Source organism: Cheilinus undulatus, linkage group 3 (assembly GCF_018320785.1).
Source record: "Cheilinus undulatus linkage group 3, ASM1832078v1, whole genome shotgun sequence".
NCBI lineage: Eukaryota > Metazoa > Chordata > Actinopteri > Labriformes > Labridae > Cheilinus > Cheilinus undulatus.
In genome coordinates this window covers 19924585-19941293 of record NC_054867.1, presented here as the reverse complement: position 1 = coordinate 19941293, position 16709 = coordinate 19924585, and positions in this window count along the sequence as shown.

The following is a 16709-nucleotide window of genomic DNA, read 5'->3' as shown; positions in this document are numbered from 1 at the left end:
GCAACAGTTTGGGTAAGTCCCTTTTCTGTTCCTACATGACTCCCAGAGCACAAAGCTTGGACTATAAAGACATGGTTTGATGAGTTTGGTGTGGAAGAACTTGACTCGCCCTCACAGAGCCCTGACCTCAACCTAACTGAGCACCTTTGGGATGAACTGGAAAGGAGATTACAAGCATGGCTCTGTAGCATGCTCTACAGAATGAATGGGCACAAAAACACTCTTCAAAGAAGAGTGGAGACTGTTATAGCTGCTAAACGGGGACCAACTCCATATTAAAGCACATATGTTTGAATACAATGTCAGTACATTCCCAAATACTTTGGTCCATATAAGTGGACCATTTCAATTGTTATTCCTAACACACCACTTTATCTGTGTTTTCTCCTGAAACATGCCACTAGAATCTGTAGGACATGTTTCCTTCCACCCCTTTGCCTTCAGCTCACATGTTCATAGTCCATACTCTCTGTATGATTCCCATGATTCCTGCATGCCACTTCAGTCCTTGCAAACGAGCCCTCCTCATCCAGCTTCATAGCTATAATGACACTCTTCATTCTTAAAAGGTATCTTCTTTCTTATCTCCACCCAGCAGCCGCTAGAAGCCAAAGGTTCTTCATTAGCTGTTGAGCATGCTATGTTCACCGTCCAGCACTCTGAGGGTACCAGCTGTAATTGGCAGAGTCCTGGCTCAGCTGATCATTCCGTACCGACGCCCTGCTGTGCTTTGTAAACCCTGGAGGAGGATAAACTGGAGGAAACAATCATTAGTGGTTCAGTCTATTAGATCTGAGTAGTCCGTGGATCAAACTGGTACCACAAATGTACAAATAATGGAGAAAATCATGAGCAGAAGTTAAAAAATGTATATTATAGTGCACTTTAAAGCATTCTGAAAACAGTCCCGTTAATAAGGAATCAATATTGTCAACAAAACCCTCAAAAAAGTACTGTGCAGTACCTCCAATGATGTTCTGGGTTCAGTGGCATTAAATCACAGCTGTAGGTGCTGCACTGAATCAACAGATGGCAGCGTTATTCCACTGTTGGAGAAACTGGCTGCTGTAAAACAAAAGAAAACCAGTTGCAGCCTGGGCAAACACATTCAAATTCCCAAGTGTCAAAATTTACTGCTGCTTTTGAGATGTAAATGTGGAAGGAAATACTTGTTTAAGTTATTTTAATCTTTTCAGCTTCTCTCTAGGGCCCTTTAAGTTCAGTTTTGCTGTCAAGTGGTTTTCTTGTCCTTTCTTCCTCTCATCATTCAGTCATTATAAAGGAAAATGTGCCGGACTCTCCTCTGGATTTGACTCAGTAACTTTAAAACATAGCATGTGTAACACTGTTTAATATGTCTGCTTGCCTCAGTTTTACCACAGAGCATTTGAACTCTCTAGTGATTTTCTCAAATGCTCAACATTCCCCCTGAACATTCATCTTCATATTGCTTGAGGTTTTGTGTCTAATGGGAAAACACAAAGGAGACCTATAGCTCAGAAGCCCCAGCTCTGGGTCATACTTTAAAAGCAGCATTTTTTTTCAATGCCTAATGGTCTTTTTTGGCCTTTTATATCTTTGCCAGTGACTGCAACAGAAAGCCAAATCCTCCTTCAATAGTGAACCCATGAATTGCAAAAAGACAGTATAATAAGGGCCATTATTCTTCAGCCTCTCCGCTTGAGCTCACTGCAGCGCTGTAAATCAGAGAATAGTGAACACAGTTGGATGCTGTGACGATTAAATGAGTTTCTTTTTTCTGTAAATTTGGAGTCACTCTTCAGAGGACATGGACATTTCTGGACAAGTGTTGGCCATGCTGATTTCTCTCGTGAATAGTCCTACACATGTTTTACAGTGAACCATGTGAACATGATTATTAAATGAACAATGGCCTAAAGTTCCCTCTGATTAAACTGTCCATTGTGTCTGAAGATTATCTACTTAGTGTAAGAGGGAGAGGATGAGCAGCAGATGTCGGGGGAATTATCAGGACACACTAACACTATGGCCTCAGTGAAGACACATTTCAGACTGTGAATGTGCCAGAGATGGCTTTGTTCAAGTTAAAGTGAAAAGGATTTATTTCAATATTCTATGGCTGAGGAAATAGAACAGTCCCTTTACTGTGCTGATCACACTAAAAAGAAATAGATCTAGGTTTAAGACCTGAGTGGATTGTGTTCTAAAGGATGGCCAAATACTTCACAGATAATCACACATTAGCCAGAGAAGCAGCAAGGGGCCTAACCTGGGCACTGAGCCATGCAGGGGTGGTATCATGTACGTATGCCCATTTATTTAGCCACTAACCATTTCTACTTCAACCACATAAAAATATCATAAATATTCTCTATTCCTGTGTAGATTTTTTAATTTCACATTCACTGTGTCTGGCAAGTTGAATACAAGGTAAAGGTGCATTTATGCGTGTAATATGGACATGGAAAGGGACTGAGCTTTCTGTCCGTACTCTTCACTCATTTCGTCCCAATTTTTGCACATTCTCTCAAAGCTTGCAGATACAGATCAAATATTGCAATACTAAAGGTAATCATGGGGGCAGTGTTGAGTTGTGTAGCCAAGAGTACAAGCCAGAAAAGAAAAACCATGACCCAAAAAAATGATCAGGAAAATGTTCAGTCTGAACCCAAACTTTCTGAGGAAAGTTCCGAGACAGTTTGCCTGCAGACCTCTTGCAGACCTAAACTATGAGATGCCATCTTTGTCAACGTATTTACATTTGTATTTTTTATTTTATTTTTTATTATTATTTTTTTATTGATGCTTATTCATTGACAAAGTCTGGTAGCTACATCCATGAAATAACCGCATTGCTAACATTACAGACTAAGAAACATTTCTTAAATAAAACTGCTAAAAAGCTCAGAGGTCTCACCCTGGGGTAAATAATGTGAAGACCAGTTTTAAAAGTAGGTGGCTCACTTTGGCTACATAGCTAGTGTATCCTTATCCTTTGAGAACTACAAAAAAAAAATCACTTACAATAAGAGAATGCACCACCCTCACCACCTTCAAATCTCATCTCAAAAACTGGCTTATAACCAACCAAACCTGTTCTCACAGTTAAATAGACTGTCTATGGTGTACAGATACAAACGCATGTATACATGTACTGTATTTAGTTGATTTTTTGTATATGTGAATGTGAACACATACAAAAAATGGAGATTCTCTTTACTGATTTTCTGTATTTCTACAAATAACTCAAACTGGCAATATGTACTGTAACTGAAATACTAACTCTTACACTTTAACTCTAGCACTTTGTATTCTTGATTGATTGATTGTATTGTATTCATGAATTTTAGGCCTTTTGAATTAATATTTATGTAGTCTTATGAACTTAATGTTTCTTTAATTTTGTGACCTGCCAAGGGACAACAGATGCAAATTAGCATTTCTGCTTACTCTGGCGCATTTACCAATTTTACCCCGTATGTTTGTACCTTAATGTGCACTGTCCCTTTTAAATAAACAAATGAATAACAAAAGGAAAAAATTCAGCAACATGAGCTTTAGGAAACAAAGCTTATGTTAATTGAGCTACACAGCTTACATAGCTAACATAGCTAACCTCAGCTTTGTAGTAATGTTACTATGTAAACCAGTGTAGCTAAGGTAGCTTCAGCAACATGAGCTTTAGGAGGCAAAGCTAAAGTTAATTTAGCTACGTAGCTTACGGAGTTAACACAGCTAACCTCAGCTTTACAGCTGCCTTACTTTAGGAGCTGTAGCTTTAGCTCTGATCTACGAAGCCTACGCATCTGGAGAGAGCTATGCTTGCTACATTATGGTATTTTCATTGAGGATTAGCTTTTTTCCTGTTTACTCTGATGAGATCCAAGCTGTGCAGCCAGACCCCTCTCAAGAGAACAGCTGGGAAGAAGCAGAAACAAAGTAGTTGTGAAAAGAGGACAAACATTTGTATTGAATCAAGAAGTTTTAATTTTAGTATTCTAACATAAGTTTCTAAGAATGTATAGAAAGTTACTTTTTTACAGTTATTCTGTAACATAAGTTGTTTTTAAAGGGGGCATATCATGAAAACTGCTCTTTATAGTACTTTTGTACATATATCAGGGTATTAGAATATCCCAACCCACAAGATGTGAAATAAGGCAACCCAATCCTTTGTTCTGGGTTTATCCATGTCTGAAGACATTAACTCTGATGGTCTGTTCAGAACCTGCTCTCACTGTGACATCATACTAAGTCAATATGATAATACTGTTCCTCACCTGGTATCTCAACTCATACATTTCACACAGCAGTGGAAGCATACAGCTGCACTCAGTATTGGGTTAGTTTCTCAAAAAGTAATCCATTAAATTACTAGTTACTTTACTTTTGTATTACTCAATGTCTCCTGAAATCTTTTGTAGCTTAATTGCCAATGAAATTTACAATGGTAAACCAGACGCATTCCCACATTAGTGTAAAATAAAGTAATTACAATATTTTAGTCAGTAAAAGGTATGATGGTATGTGAGTGATTTTAACGCAAGAAATGATGTTACAGGATTAAGTGCTTATGTGCTCCATGAGAAGTTAGTCTGCAGTGGAGTATGTCTGTCATGTGTTAAGTTGTGTTAGTAAAGTAGACAAAAGACAGTTGCTGCTTCTTGATATACACAACAATAAAATAAGCACAAATATGTCTTCTAGTAACGAGGGCACACACAGCATCTCTCATTTCTGCTCTTTCATACAAAGAAGGTGACATCAAAATGAAATCAGACCAAAGCAGCACCTCACAGAAAAATGAATGTGCTCATTGAAATAAAGCTTCTAAGTCAATAGACCAATGCCCCTCTCCCTCCCCGGACACTCCTAATATCCATTCTACAAACCAAAGTAGGCCTTACAGAGGAACATCCAAACCTGCTCATTCTAACAGCAGCCAGTGCATCTTCAACACTGGACCAATCCATGGTTTGATCTTTTCACTCACTAAGTCAGGGATAGACTGTTTGACCTTGTTACTTTCATCCAGTCACAGAGAAACCTTCATCTCCTGGATGAAGGAGTCAAGATGATGAAGTCATGTCATCATATTTCATATCACCTGCCTGGACTGTTTGTTAAATCCAGTGTTTAGTTGAGGTCAGTGATGTTTTAGATTCCAGAAGGTCTGAAGGGGGTTTTCCATCTGCGTTTACCTTTGTTTTGTGTTCACCCAACCCTTTTGTGCTGTTTAGTTTGAGTTCTCTCTCTGTTCTTTTGGTTAGTTAAAAATGAACCATGTCAGCTTCAACATGTGTGGTCTCCTTCTCCAAACAGCTGCATCGTGATAAACCCCCTCCCACAATGTGGTACAATGTGGACCCCTATCATTGCAGAATGGGAGTGAGACTCATTATGGAAAGTTACCGTCAGGTACTTTTATTTTCAGTTGATCTTGGTGACTTCTGAGGATAAAAAAAATACCTTTTTCTGTTGCTGATCTCGTCCTGTACCTCTGACTTCTCTTTGTGGCAGCCCTGCTCACAGAACTGTCTCGGCCTCCGAAAAACCCAGAGAATCAGCCTTCCCCAGCTGTGCTCAATGATCTCAGTATGTGTGCTGGATCAGGAGAATCGATGTTAGCATCCTGACTAACATTGTTACCCCATTTTGGAGCTGCCAGTGAGTCAAACTATTACTGGTTTCAAATGTTGTTATCATTTATTCGTGCTGACTGTTAACCCATTTCACCAATTTTTGTACCCATTGTTACCACTATGAACAATTTCTTGCTGCTTTTGGCCCTTGTTCTATTTTTCAACTTTTTGCCAATTTTTGATGCTTTTGCCCATTTTTTTTTAAATATGCACACATCTTCAATTTAATGCCTACGACACATTCCTAAAAAAGTAAGGACAGCTGCAAGAAAGGTTTGGAAAGTTGTGAAATGCTCAAAAACACCTGGAACATTCCAAAGGTATGTAGTAAAAATCTCTGCATGGAAGAGGCAAGACAAAAACCAGCATTGAATGCTCATGACCTTTGACCCCCAGGCAACACTGCATTGAAAAGCATCATTCTGTGGTGAATATAATTACCTAATGTAATGTAATGTAACAAACATTTAGCAGTTTGAACATTTAGCATCTTGTCTTTGTGCTCTCTTCAGCTCCTCTCTATTTAGTTTTATGCCCATTTTACACAATGTCCCAACTTTTTTGGAATTGGTGTTTGTACAGTGGTAAATATATCCTAATGTCAGTATCCTGGATAAATTGGATAAACTATTATACAGGTTCAAGACATCTGAAGAGGGCAACAAAACCATGGAAAGCATATCGATCTGAGCAGAATAAAACTGCCGTGTTCATCCGTGAGAAGCACAGAAACTGCAGGCTGAGAGGACTGATTCTGACCTTTACAATCAAAATAATTGAAAAGTCACAACATGTGATGCAGGATATCGTTGAGTGACACATCTTCCACATTTGGTTCTCTTGAATCCCATGAGCATTCTTATGTAAAATGATTTCTGCTTGGGAAAGGCAGACTCAACTACAGAGAGATCTACAGCCAGGCCATTACATAATGCAAATCCCTTTAAGCACTGAGGAAAACAGAGTCATAAAAGGCATCACAAATTGGATTTGACACAATTAAAGTCTTGTGGTTGACCATCCGTTATAAACTGAGGCACTGGAGAGGATATGATGAACGTACAGGACTGAAACTTTTTCACATAACCATGAAGTCTTCTCAAAGCTCAAACATGCAGAATTTTTGTACTGAAATGTTCGTATCAATAAAAAGACTCATCACTCCTATGTTGTATATTTTTACTTCTTACATTACCTTCAATTTTTTTTTTACAATTTCCAGAACCAAAAAATGATCAATTTTTATATATTTCAAGGAGATATGTTTCACTCTGGTGGCTGTCATGATGTGAGCCACAACTTATGTGGAAATATTGGATGTTGACAGAATGCTACATGATGAACTGCTACTGGAATATTTTGCTGCTTATTTGTGATGGACCATGATTATTCTCTGCCATCGGTTGGGAGTTTAATCATCAAAGCTCACTCCTGTAACGCAGGAACCCTCTTCAGTAACCACGTGGACCCTAAAAGGCACTTTCAGGTCAAGTAGAGATGAGGCCCGCTGCACCGCAGCTTAGCCTGCTTCCTCTTTTAGATTGAGGACGCTGCTAAAACGGCACCACGTATGGTGTATCTACTAAAAATTAAATCAACACTTTCATTTAGTGGATGAATTAAATAATGGAGAAAAGCTGTTAAAAAGTGTGCTTCCTGGTTCATGCTGTGAGTGATCCCACTGTAGCAGGGCTAAATACAGCTCATGCTGTGCTCATGGTGATTAATGCTGGTCTTCATTATAATAGGGTGTAGTCTGTATTATAACTTTGATTATTAATAATGGTCTTTATAATAATAGAGTTTTTATTATAACTTTGATGATTAATACTTGTCTTTATTATAATAGGCTACAACAGAGAGTAAGGTCTAGACCTGCCTTTCCTCCTTCATTATTTGAAATTCATCAATAAAACTAAAACTTTGGTTCACTAACTAGTAAATATTAAGTGCCATTTTGTTGAAAAGAGACCTTAGTTCCAACAACAATTAGCAGAGATGGATAGAACTAAGCAGTACATCTTAACTCATTAAATTCTTTTATCATTTTTACTAAGAGCTCCAGGCAGTGGAATTTTTATGCCATGCATTTAAATCCTTTTTTGAAAAAGTACATTTCACCCATTAACAACTTTGTCCAAACTCCTGTCATATATTCAGATACTATAACTGAAAAATGTCAGTTGTCCTTTCTATCCCAGTTTAACCCTATATCAGGCACTTATTGAAATACTTTGAAATTCAAAATTTCAACACCAGAAAATTATTGGTAGATATCACAAGAATTGTTTTGTGGGTTTTATTTTCATTATTATAGTGAAAATCCAAGTCAACATGGTGACCAAATGATGTTCCTTGTCCATTTATGGTTAAAAAAGAAAATAAAAAAGTCCATATAGAGTGTATGTATATTAAAATGCTGATAATGGAAAATAAACACATATAAAGTTAAATGATTAATATCCTACACATTTAACATTTATTTAAATACAAATCAATTATTCTAAATGGTCATCAAACAGAGGCAGGTCAAACCACACAGCGTGATCTAGGATGTCTACAGCGCCCCCTAGCAGGCTCTGAGATGTCAGAGTAGGTCAGGCTGTCTTTGGGTTTTGACCTCTTTTGGAGGCAAGGCATGACTGGTTTCAGGACACTGAACAAGTAATGGTGGTACCACCAGTTTTATCTTATCATTTCAACAGGACATGTATAATGATCGCAAATATTGAATAACTAAGAGAATTTAAGCAGTGATGAGGCTCACAATAAAAATAAAACATGATTTATGCCATCTAAGTTTAATAAAACTAATCTACAGTTGTAAAACTGACTAAAATGACTTATATTTTACCACCCATGTCATCAGCTTTCTCTATAATTTCATCAGAAAACCTAGGAAAATCCCAAATATTGAATGTCTTAATGATTTTTATCAGTAGTAATGCTCATAATGAAAATATGAACTGAAATAAACCAAATAAGTAGAATAACAGAGTTATAAATTCATAAAGTAGACCAAAATTTACACCTATTTTACCATTAGTACCTTGAAAATCTTTATAAATTTGTCAAATTTACCACTGGATCACTCATTTATCCTTAACAACATCCAGCTATGCCACTGAGCCCTATCATCCTTTATATAATTATTTTTTTTAAGAAAAATCCCTTAGTATGACTTGCTAGATCAAAAAGCCGTATGTCTTGATATAGTTGCCATGTTACACTCCTAAATAAGAGTATTATTGAACATGGTCATTCATTTTCATGCTAAAATAACAGTTATTGCTAGAAATATGCAAGCAAAACCTATCATGACATTAAGCAGGATTATTCACTTTTATAATGTGAGTTTGAACACTTACATGGTTAGTTATGGTTGGGGCTATCTGTGTGGGATCAAAAAATGCGAAAATGGGAAATGCGAGTTCTGGAGGAAACAGGAAGTTTGAGATGCTGTTGGCCACTGCTGATTGGTCAGTTGCTGTGATGACACTTCCTGTGATGTAGACTGATCTCCATTAATTGGCTGAGGAAAATCATTTTGGTTATGATGTATCACTGGGGGGAGACCGAAGTGACCATATATAGTTTGTTGCCCCATAAAGGGTTAATGATAATTTGTAGTTTTTGGAAAGTCCTGGACAAATGCATCACTGTGGAGTCAACATGGTAGACCTTCTCTGTCTCATTTACAGCGAAGGACTAATCGGCTCATCCATCATCCTCTCAAAAACAGACAGAGACTGAAAGAGGAGAGAGGGAGAGCAGAGAGAGAGGAGAAGGTAGTGAGTAAATGAGCACACACACAGTCACTTAAGTGATGTGCACGAGGGAATGATTGAAACAAATCTAATAGACGTCCTGCATTAAAAGTGGCTATCAGTGGAGGTTTGGTACAGGTGGCACACAGATGGGCCCCTCTCCTGGGACCAGAGCTTGTTAATGAGTCACAGCGAGGAGGGGTGGAGCAGGCTGATATCATGAACCAGACGGAGGCCTCTGGCAGCACAGCATCGAGGTACCCAGCATGCCGGGCTCCATTATGGTGAGATGCCCCTTCAGGCCATTGGAACTGCAGATTAAACTTAACCTGGCAGCACGTCAGGCCGAGCAAACACTGGAAATGCATTATTTTCTCTCATTGCTGCTGAAAAACAACCACGAAGCCTAATGAGGAGCCCCATAGAGACTCGTAATGAGCTCTAATTAATGGTGCAGCATGCGTGTCATCATTATTTACAGTTTTTAATTGATCATAAAAAAACCTTTGAAGTCAAGTCTATAGAGAGAGGGATTAGTTTGAGTGGTGTTGACCGATCACAGATGAAGCCAGTGGAAGGGCAAAGGCCAGCCTTAAGTGGATGAGGATGCATTTTCAGATTAGTGGGTTTAGTTAAGGTCTACAAGTCAGACACAGAGCTTGACTTCTTAATTATTATTATCTATCATTTTCATTCACATAATTGGGAGCTACTTCTGAATGGAGAGGGAACTCGTTGGAGATAATTAGATTTTTGGGATTTGGGTTTGAAGTGAGATGAATATAAGAGGAAAAAGGAGCAAGACAAGAGGCAGAGAGCAGATGGGCAGATTACTGTCACATAATATTAACACAACCACTTCAGCAGAGGAGTGGGTGACCCTCTCAGACAGGACAGTGAGACCGTATTACTGAATAGAAGGGATTCTGTGAGTGAGCAATCAGGGAGGGGGATTTCCTGCTGCACTCATGACCTTTTATTGGGATTATGGGCCATATAGAGTAAATATCCTGGATTTATAAGGATAGGGAATCATAATATGGGGATTTCACTGCCCAGGGAAGAAAAAGACACTCCTTAATGCTCATAGTGTATGTGAAATATTGCACCATGTGGCCTTGTTAAAGCGTCCCACTCTGCCTCATGTGTTGAAATGCTGCATTTTATCACTCATTATAGCCGTATTTGTGCATCTGTTGACATTGTTCTGGTGCAGTCTCACTGTGGTAATTGAACACACATGATGAGGCTGAAGGAAAGGAGGCAGGCCTCAGTCCATCCAGTCACGCATCTCCTCTTCATGAGACCTGCTGTGCGCATTGAGAGCAGTTGTTTCTACTTGCGTGCCTATAAAAGCAGGCTAGTTGTATGTGCGATAACTCACCATTGACATTCTTCACTTGTAAATAATTGAATCAGGCTATTTTCGTTTCTATTTTTCAGGCTGTAATTTGCAGCCGTTCTGCTCTTAAAGACCGGTAATTATGGCTTTTAGAGTCTCGAAAACGACTCAGACGACTTCAACTCATGACAGCTGGGCTTAAATACACACCAACAGGCTCCTCACACATGTGGCTGTTAATTAAACTGTTGAACGTTCCAAGTGAAGTGCACAATCACCACACATGAGCAGCATACTTGGAAAATGTATGGACAAGGCAAAAGATCTATTGTCTGACTGATAATTCTGTTTTTAACTATTAGAGCTTAGTACACTCTATTTATGATGAAAATCTTAACAAAATAGTACAAATGTGACACTAAACGGAAGTGTCTTTGGAGATTTTTTTGTCTGATTCAGTGAGAAATATCTAATTTTTAAAATGGTATATAGAGAAGCTCCCAAAGCATGTCTGACAAGCCTTCATCTAAAGTGTAATCTCCTGTCTACTGTATACCAGAGGCAGATTTACGGAGAAAAGACCTTTGTCTTTTTTCTTACTGTGTCATCTGATTTTCTTGTTGTTTATCCAGTGCAGACACATACCTCAGACTTAATGAGAGGATGGCTGTCTCTCCTCCAGACACTGTCTGCTCTGTCAGGCCTTAATAAACAGATTGGGAAAATGTGATTCATTTGCATAGGAGGAAAACAAAAGGCCAGATCTCCCCAGCTGGTGTAGGTAATATCAGAACTTTTGCAATGGTTGGCCACTTAACACCTTTTTAATTTAAATAAAAAGGCTTGACCATTACACCAACAGGGGACTGTAATGACTTTACTTGAGCTTTAATACTGAGTTTGCAGCTTTAACAGCCCTACTTTGAAGGCTTTCCACAAGACTTTAGAGTGAGTTAGAGTATTTATTAGGTCAGGCACTGATGTTGGATGTGAAGGCCTGGCTCACATTCTCCACTCCAGTTCATGCCAAAGGTGCTCAATGGGATATGGTCAAAGCTCACACCAAACTCATGAAACCATGTCTTTGTGGTCCTTGCTTTGTGCACCGGGGTACAGTCGTGTTGGAATAGAAAAGGGCCTTCCCCAAACTGTTGCCACAAAGTTGGAAGCGTAGCATTGCCCAAAATGTCTTGGTATGCTGAAGCATTAAGATTGGCCTTCACTGGAGGGGTCTAGCCCAAACCATGAAAAACAGACCTTCCATTATCCCTCCTTCATTAAACTCCACAGGTGGAACAATGCAGCCAGGCAGGTAACATTCTTCCGGCATCACCCCAGACTCACCCCTCTGACTGCCAAAAAGAGAAGTGTGTTTAGTCACTCCACAGAATATCTTTTCGCTGCTCCACAGTCCAGTGTCAGTGTGATTTACACCATTCCATGTGATGCTTGGCATTGGACTTGGTGATGTGGGTGCATGTAGCTGTTTGGCCATGGAAAGCCATACCATGAATCTGCCAGATTTTGTGCTTACATAAATGCCAGTCAAAGTTCTGAACTTTTCAGCTATGCAGAATGTTGGCGACTTTTACTCAGCATAAGCCTTAGCAGTCATTAAGTCTGCTCTGTCATTTTCCATGTTCTTCTGCTTCATGGCTGAGATGCTGTTGTTCCTAAATGCCTCCGCTTTCTTATAATGTCACAGTTCACTGTGGAAAGTCAAGCCGGATGACATTCTGTGAACTGTCTTATTGCAAAGGTGGCATTCTATCACAGTACCACCAAAGTGTCACTGAGCTCTTCAGAACGACATATTTTTTATCACAAATGTTTGCAAATGAAGACTGCATGACTAGGTGCTTAATTTTATACACCTGTGTGACAGGTCTGGCTGAATTAAATAGTTAACAAGTGTAGCCAAATACCTTTTTCTAGTATATCTTAAACTGCATTTCCACCAGTCTGGTTCGGTTTGCAAAATTCATGTTTTCACGATCAGAGGTTGGGAATGGCACCAAAATAGCTGATACACACCATTCTACTTTTTTTGGGAGCCTTTAGTTGGGCATCTTAGCTAACCCTGAGCCCACAGAGTGCATCTACACAGCAGTTCACTGACTGGCTGAAATAATCTTCACTTCCTGTTTGATAGCAGTCAAAGCAGCAGCAGTGAAGAACACAAAACATGCCACATAGTTACCTGAACAACTTTTCTGTCTGTTTTTGTCATAAAAATTCTTTTAAAGAAAACTGGACATACTATTCAGCAAATAAATCTGGGGTTCTGATTAGATTGGAACAACTTAAATAAAAACAAGAGGCTACAAGCTTAGTGACTTGTCACTCGCACACAAGACAGCTCTTTTCTGTGAAAAACAGGAGCCTGATCCTGAATGTGAGACAGTTTTATTTTTTTCCTATTTTCAACAAAATAAAAAGCCACAGGGTTTACTGTATCAAACTGTGTTTGACTGTACTAGACCAAACCGGACAGCTTGGTGTAAATGCACCATTAAAATAGGTGGTACCACATCATAATTAGCCTAGCCTGCAAAGCTGCAAATGCCGTAATGTCATACACAGAGTGATTACTATTAATGCCAAAGTGTGATATAATCATAAACTTATCATAACTAACACAATCAGACTGTTGTTTGGATGTTAATAAAGACTGGCCAATGTGGCATTCCCAGTTATTTTTTGCAGCCTGGTTGAAGTGTCTGGTAAGAGATACAATCACATTCACTGTAGACATGATGAATAATATTTAACATGGTAGCAGTTGATCCAAGTTATGGCAACCTTTACGCAATCTAGCACTGTTTGGATAGGATGAACATAATATTTAAGAAAACAGACATGCATGTTTCTTTTCAGAAAGATTACTGAAAGAGTAATGAAGTAAAAGGACATTTGAACTCATGTCTCAACCACAAGTGAAGTTCCTGACCTTCTATGCCCTGAGCTTCATGTCTCTCATACAAACTTGGCTAATTTTAAACCTTGGAATAGAGCAGTAGTTTGCGTAATTGACTGCAACACAATCAAAAGTCAAAATAAAAAGCCACTTTTCCCCCCTAATGGCTTCCATAATGCCACCAAACTACAAACTCCTGAGCTCATTCTCAAATTTTCAACGTTAACCACCCATGGATTTCATTCAGCGACAGTTACAGCTTGGCTGACAGCATGACTGTCACAACTGGAGGCATCCATGCAAATCGAGGATTATCCCTCCACCATTCACTATGCTGGATATGACACACCCAGGAAGCATATGGCTACAATCTGTGTCTCCCCTCACTCTACGGCCTCCATTTGCTTTTAATTAAACACATGGAGACACCCCATGCTAGGGCTGAGGCCTGCCAAGGGACCAATAAAGAGACAGACTAATATGAGATAAGTTTATGATGATGATGTCAGGGAAAAACGTGTCAAGGGCAAAAATACCCCCATTAATGAAGACAGACGCTTGAGTGTTTTACTATTGTTTCACTTGGTGACAATGGCCATACTGAAACTAATCAAAATTTCATGAGACTGACTGTTGTCAGACTTTCTATACACCAGGGAAAGTCGACATTTACAGAGCTTGGCCATCAGCACTGTGTAATAATGTATCTCACATGTTTATGCAGCTGGTTTCGTTGTATCATGACCAACTTAATGAGGACTCTTCTTCTCCGTCTGGGACTTATCCGAGAGTCCCTGGATGAAAACTGAAGCACAGGCTTAGGAAGCTGAGGTTTGTTAAGTAAACATACTAATGTGCCAATCATGCCAATGGCATTAGTGTTTCCACGCATCTAATCAAGAGATTGGCTTTACACACCTTGTTTTTCAAACACGGGTGTTTGTGTGCATGGATTAGGGGGGCTAGCAGCGGTAATCCCCTGACCACATGGACGTCAGGCAATCCAATTTACAGTATGACACACACAACCTGCTTTACTGTTTGTATGTGCTGATATTTCAACAGGGGAGGTTGCATTGCTGAAAATTTCTCATCTAAATAGAATGGACTAGGAGCTAACAGCTGACTGAGGTTGGAGTTTGGGTACAGCTCTGCTTTGACTTGATGACTTGTGCATGACTGAAGAAGCAGTGTTGTGAAGCCCATCAGTGGTGGTTTCCATATTGGAAGCCATCTCAGGTCAGCCATCTAACTTTAGGTCAGAAATAGACAGACAGGTGGAGCAGGGCACAATGTCAGTCGTATACCTAATGACATGTATTATTCCTTGTGAAATCAAAATATCTCAATATATATTTTTCATTTCATAACCCTCATAGTATGTGCGCATAAAGACTTGAACTCTTCACCGTTCTAAACTAGGCTATAAACCTGTTCATTTCTTCTGTAAAAATGAGCATTTTAATATGGGTGTCAATGAGATTTATGGGGCCTTTGCAGAGAGCACCAAGTGGACACTCTTGGAACTACAGTTTTTTTTTTAACTTACACAGGGACTTCAGTCTTTAATATTGGATGTTACTGCTTAGGCTGGCCACACTCCAGGCGATCTTCTAATCTTGAGTGATTTTAACATCATGGTAGACCAATGACATAAAGGCAATTTAAACTATTTTTAATCTTAAATTCTCTGAGCGTGCACACTAAACGACTCGGCCAGACCATAAAATCCCAGGAGAGAACACACCTGGTGACCTGCAAATGACCTCACAGTGAAGATCTCTCACACACAAGATTTCACAGAATCTTCCGTGATCAAACGTGACTTCAGAGTAAAAATAAACATAGCTGGCAATCAATATCCCCAGGTCCCTTCACCACTGACTGCAATCCTGGCATGCATTATAGTTGCAGCAAAAATTAAAAAAAATATGGAAAAGAACCAGGATGGATTCTGGTTGTAATGAAGGTAAAGTTGTTTATCAGCTGTGAAATAACAAGAAATCCAGCCAGCTACGCTGCCCAGTCTGTTTGCTCTCATTGGTTCTTTTGGGTATTCTTTTGGAGGAATTATGACCTAGATTTGTAAATATCAAACATGTTTGATATTTTGTATTCTGGGAGGCTACAACATGATTTGGAGCAGTAAAATAATTGTTTTGACACAACACACTTGAGCATTATTCAGACAAATAATCATTTGCAATGAGGCTCCGCTTGGGATAGGCCCTTGCGAACGTCTGGGCAGGCAAATTTGGCTTCAAACATGACTTAGAATTGTGTCGCCAGCCTTAGTAAGCACAGCTCATATTGAAAATGCTAGCATGCATATTATCAGCAGTCCTGCTCAGTGTGTTCAACATCTTATTTACATGTGTTATGGTATCTACCAATAAGCTCTAGAAGAAGTGTTAATGTTGTCTTACATCAAGAAGGTATGTGGTTTTAATCAAAACTTTTGGCCAATCAAACAAAGTCCCTTTATAATAATTACTTAAAAAAGCAAAAATCACTTATGATTGAGCATTTTTCTACAAGAAGGGTGAAGGTCAACATCCACTGTTATCTGATGTTGTGGTCTGAAATATTTCAAATAAGAAAAACATGTAACAAAATTTTGGCTGAACCTTGTAATGATGACATATTTTACTTCTTGAAAGCCAAGTTGATCTTATTTTTGAGCCAAATGAGCACTTAGAAATCATCAGTTCAATAGGATTTCTGCTTTGTGGTCCATGATAATAAACAAACTGCATCACAATCCATTCTGACTTGTTTGGACTTTTCAGTCTACTCCACCACAGACGAAAATAATTTAACAGACATCACCATTTATCAATGACTACATCTCTTGCAACATTTTCTGAACCCCAGGGCTTATAAGCTGTTGCAATAAACCAGGGCTTCAGTGTCATTTCCAGGAAAAACAGAGCTCGATGTGTTTGAAAATTAAGGAACCAACAACCATGTATGTAAAACAATGAAGTGAAGGGGGACTCAGATCAGCCTCTATATTGTCATTCAGTTATGCAACATTCCCAAATTGTGGTCTCTGGGGA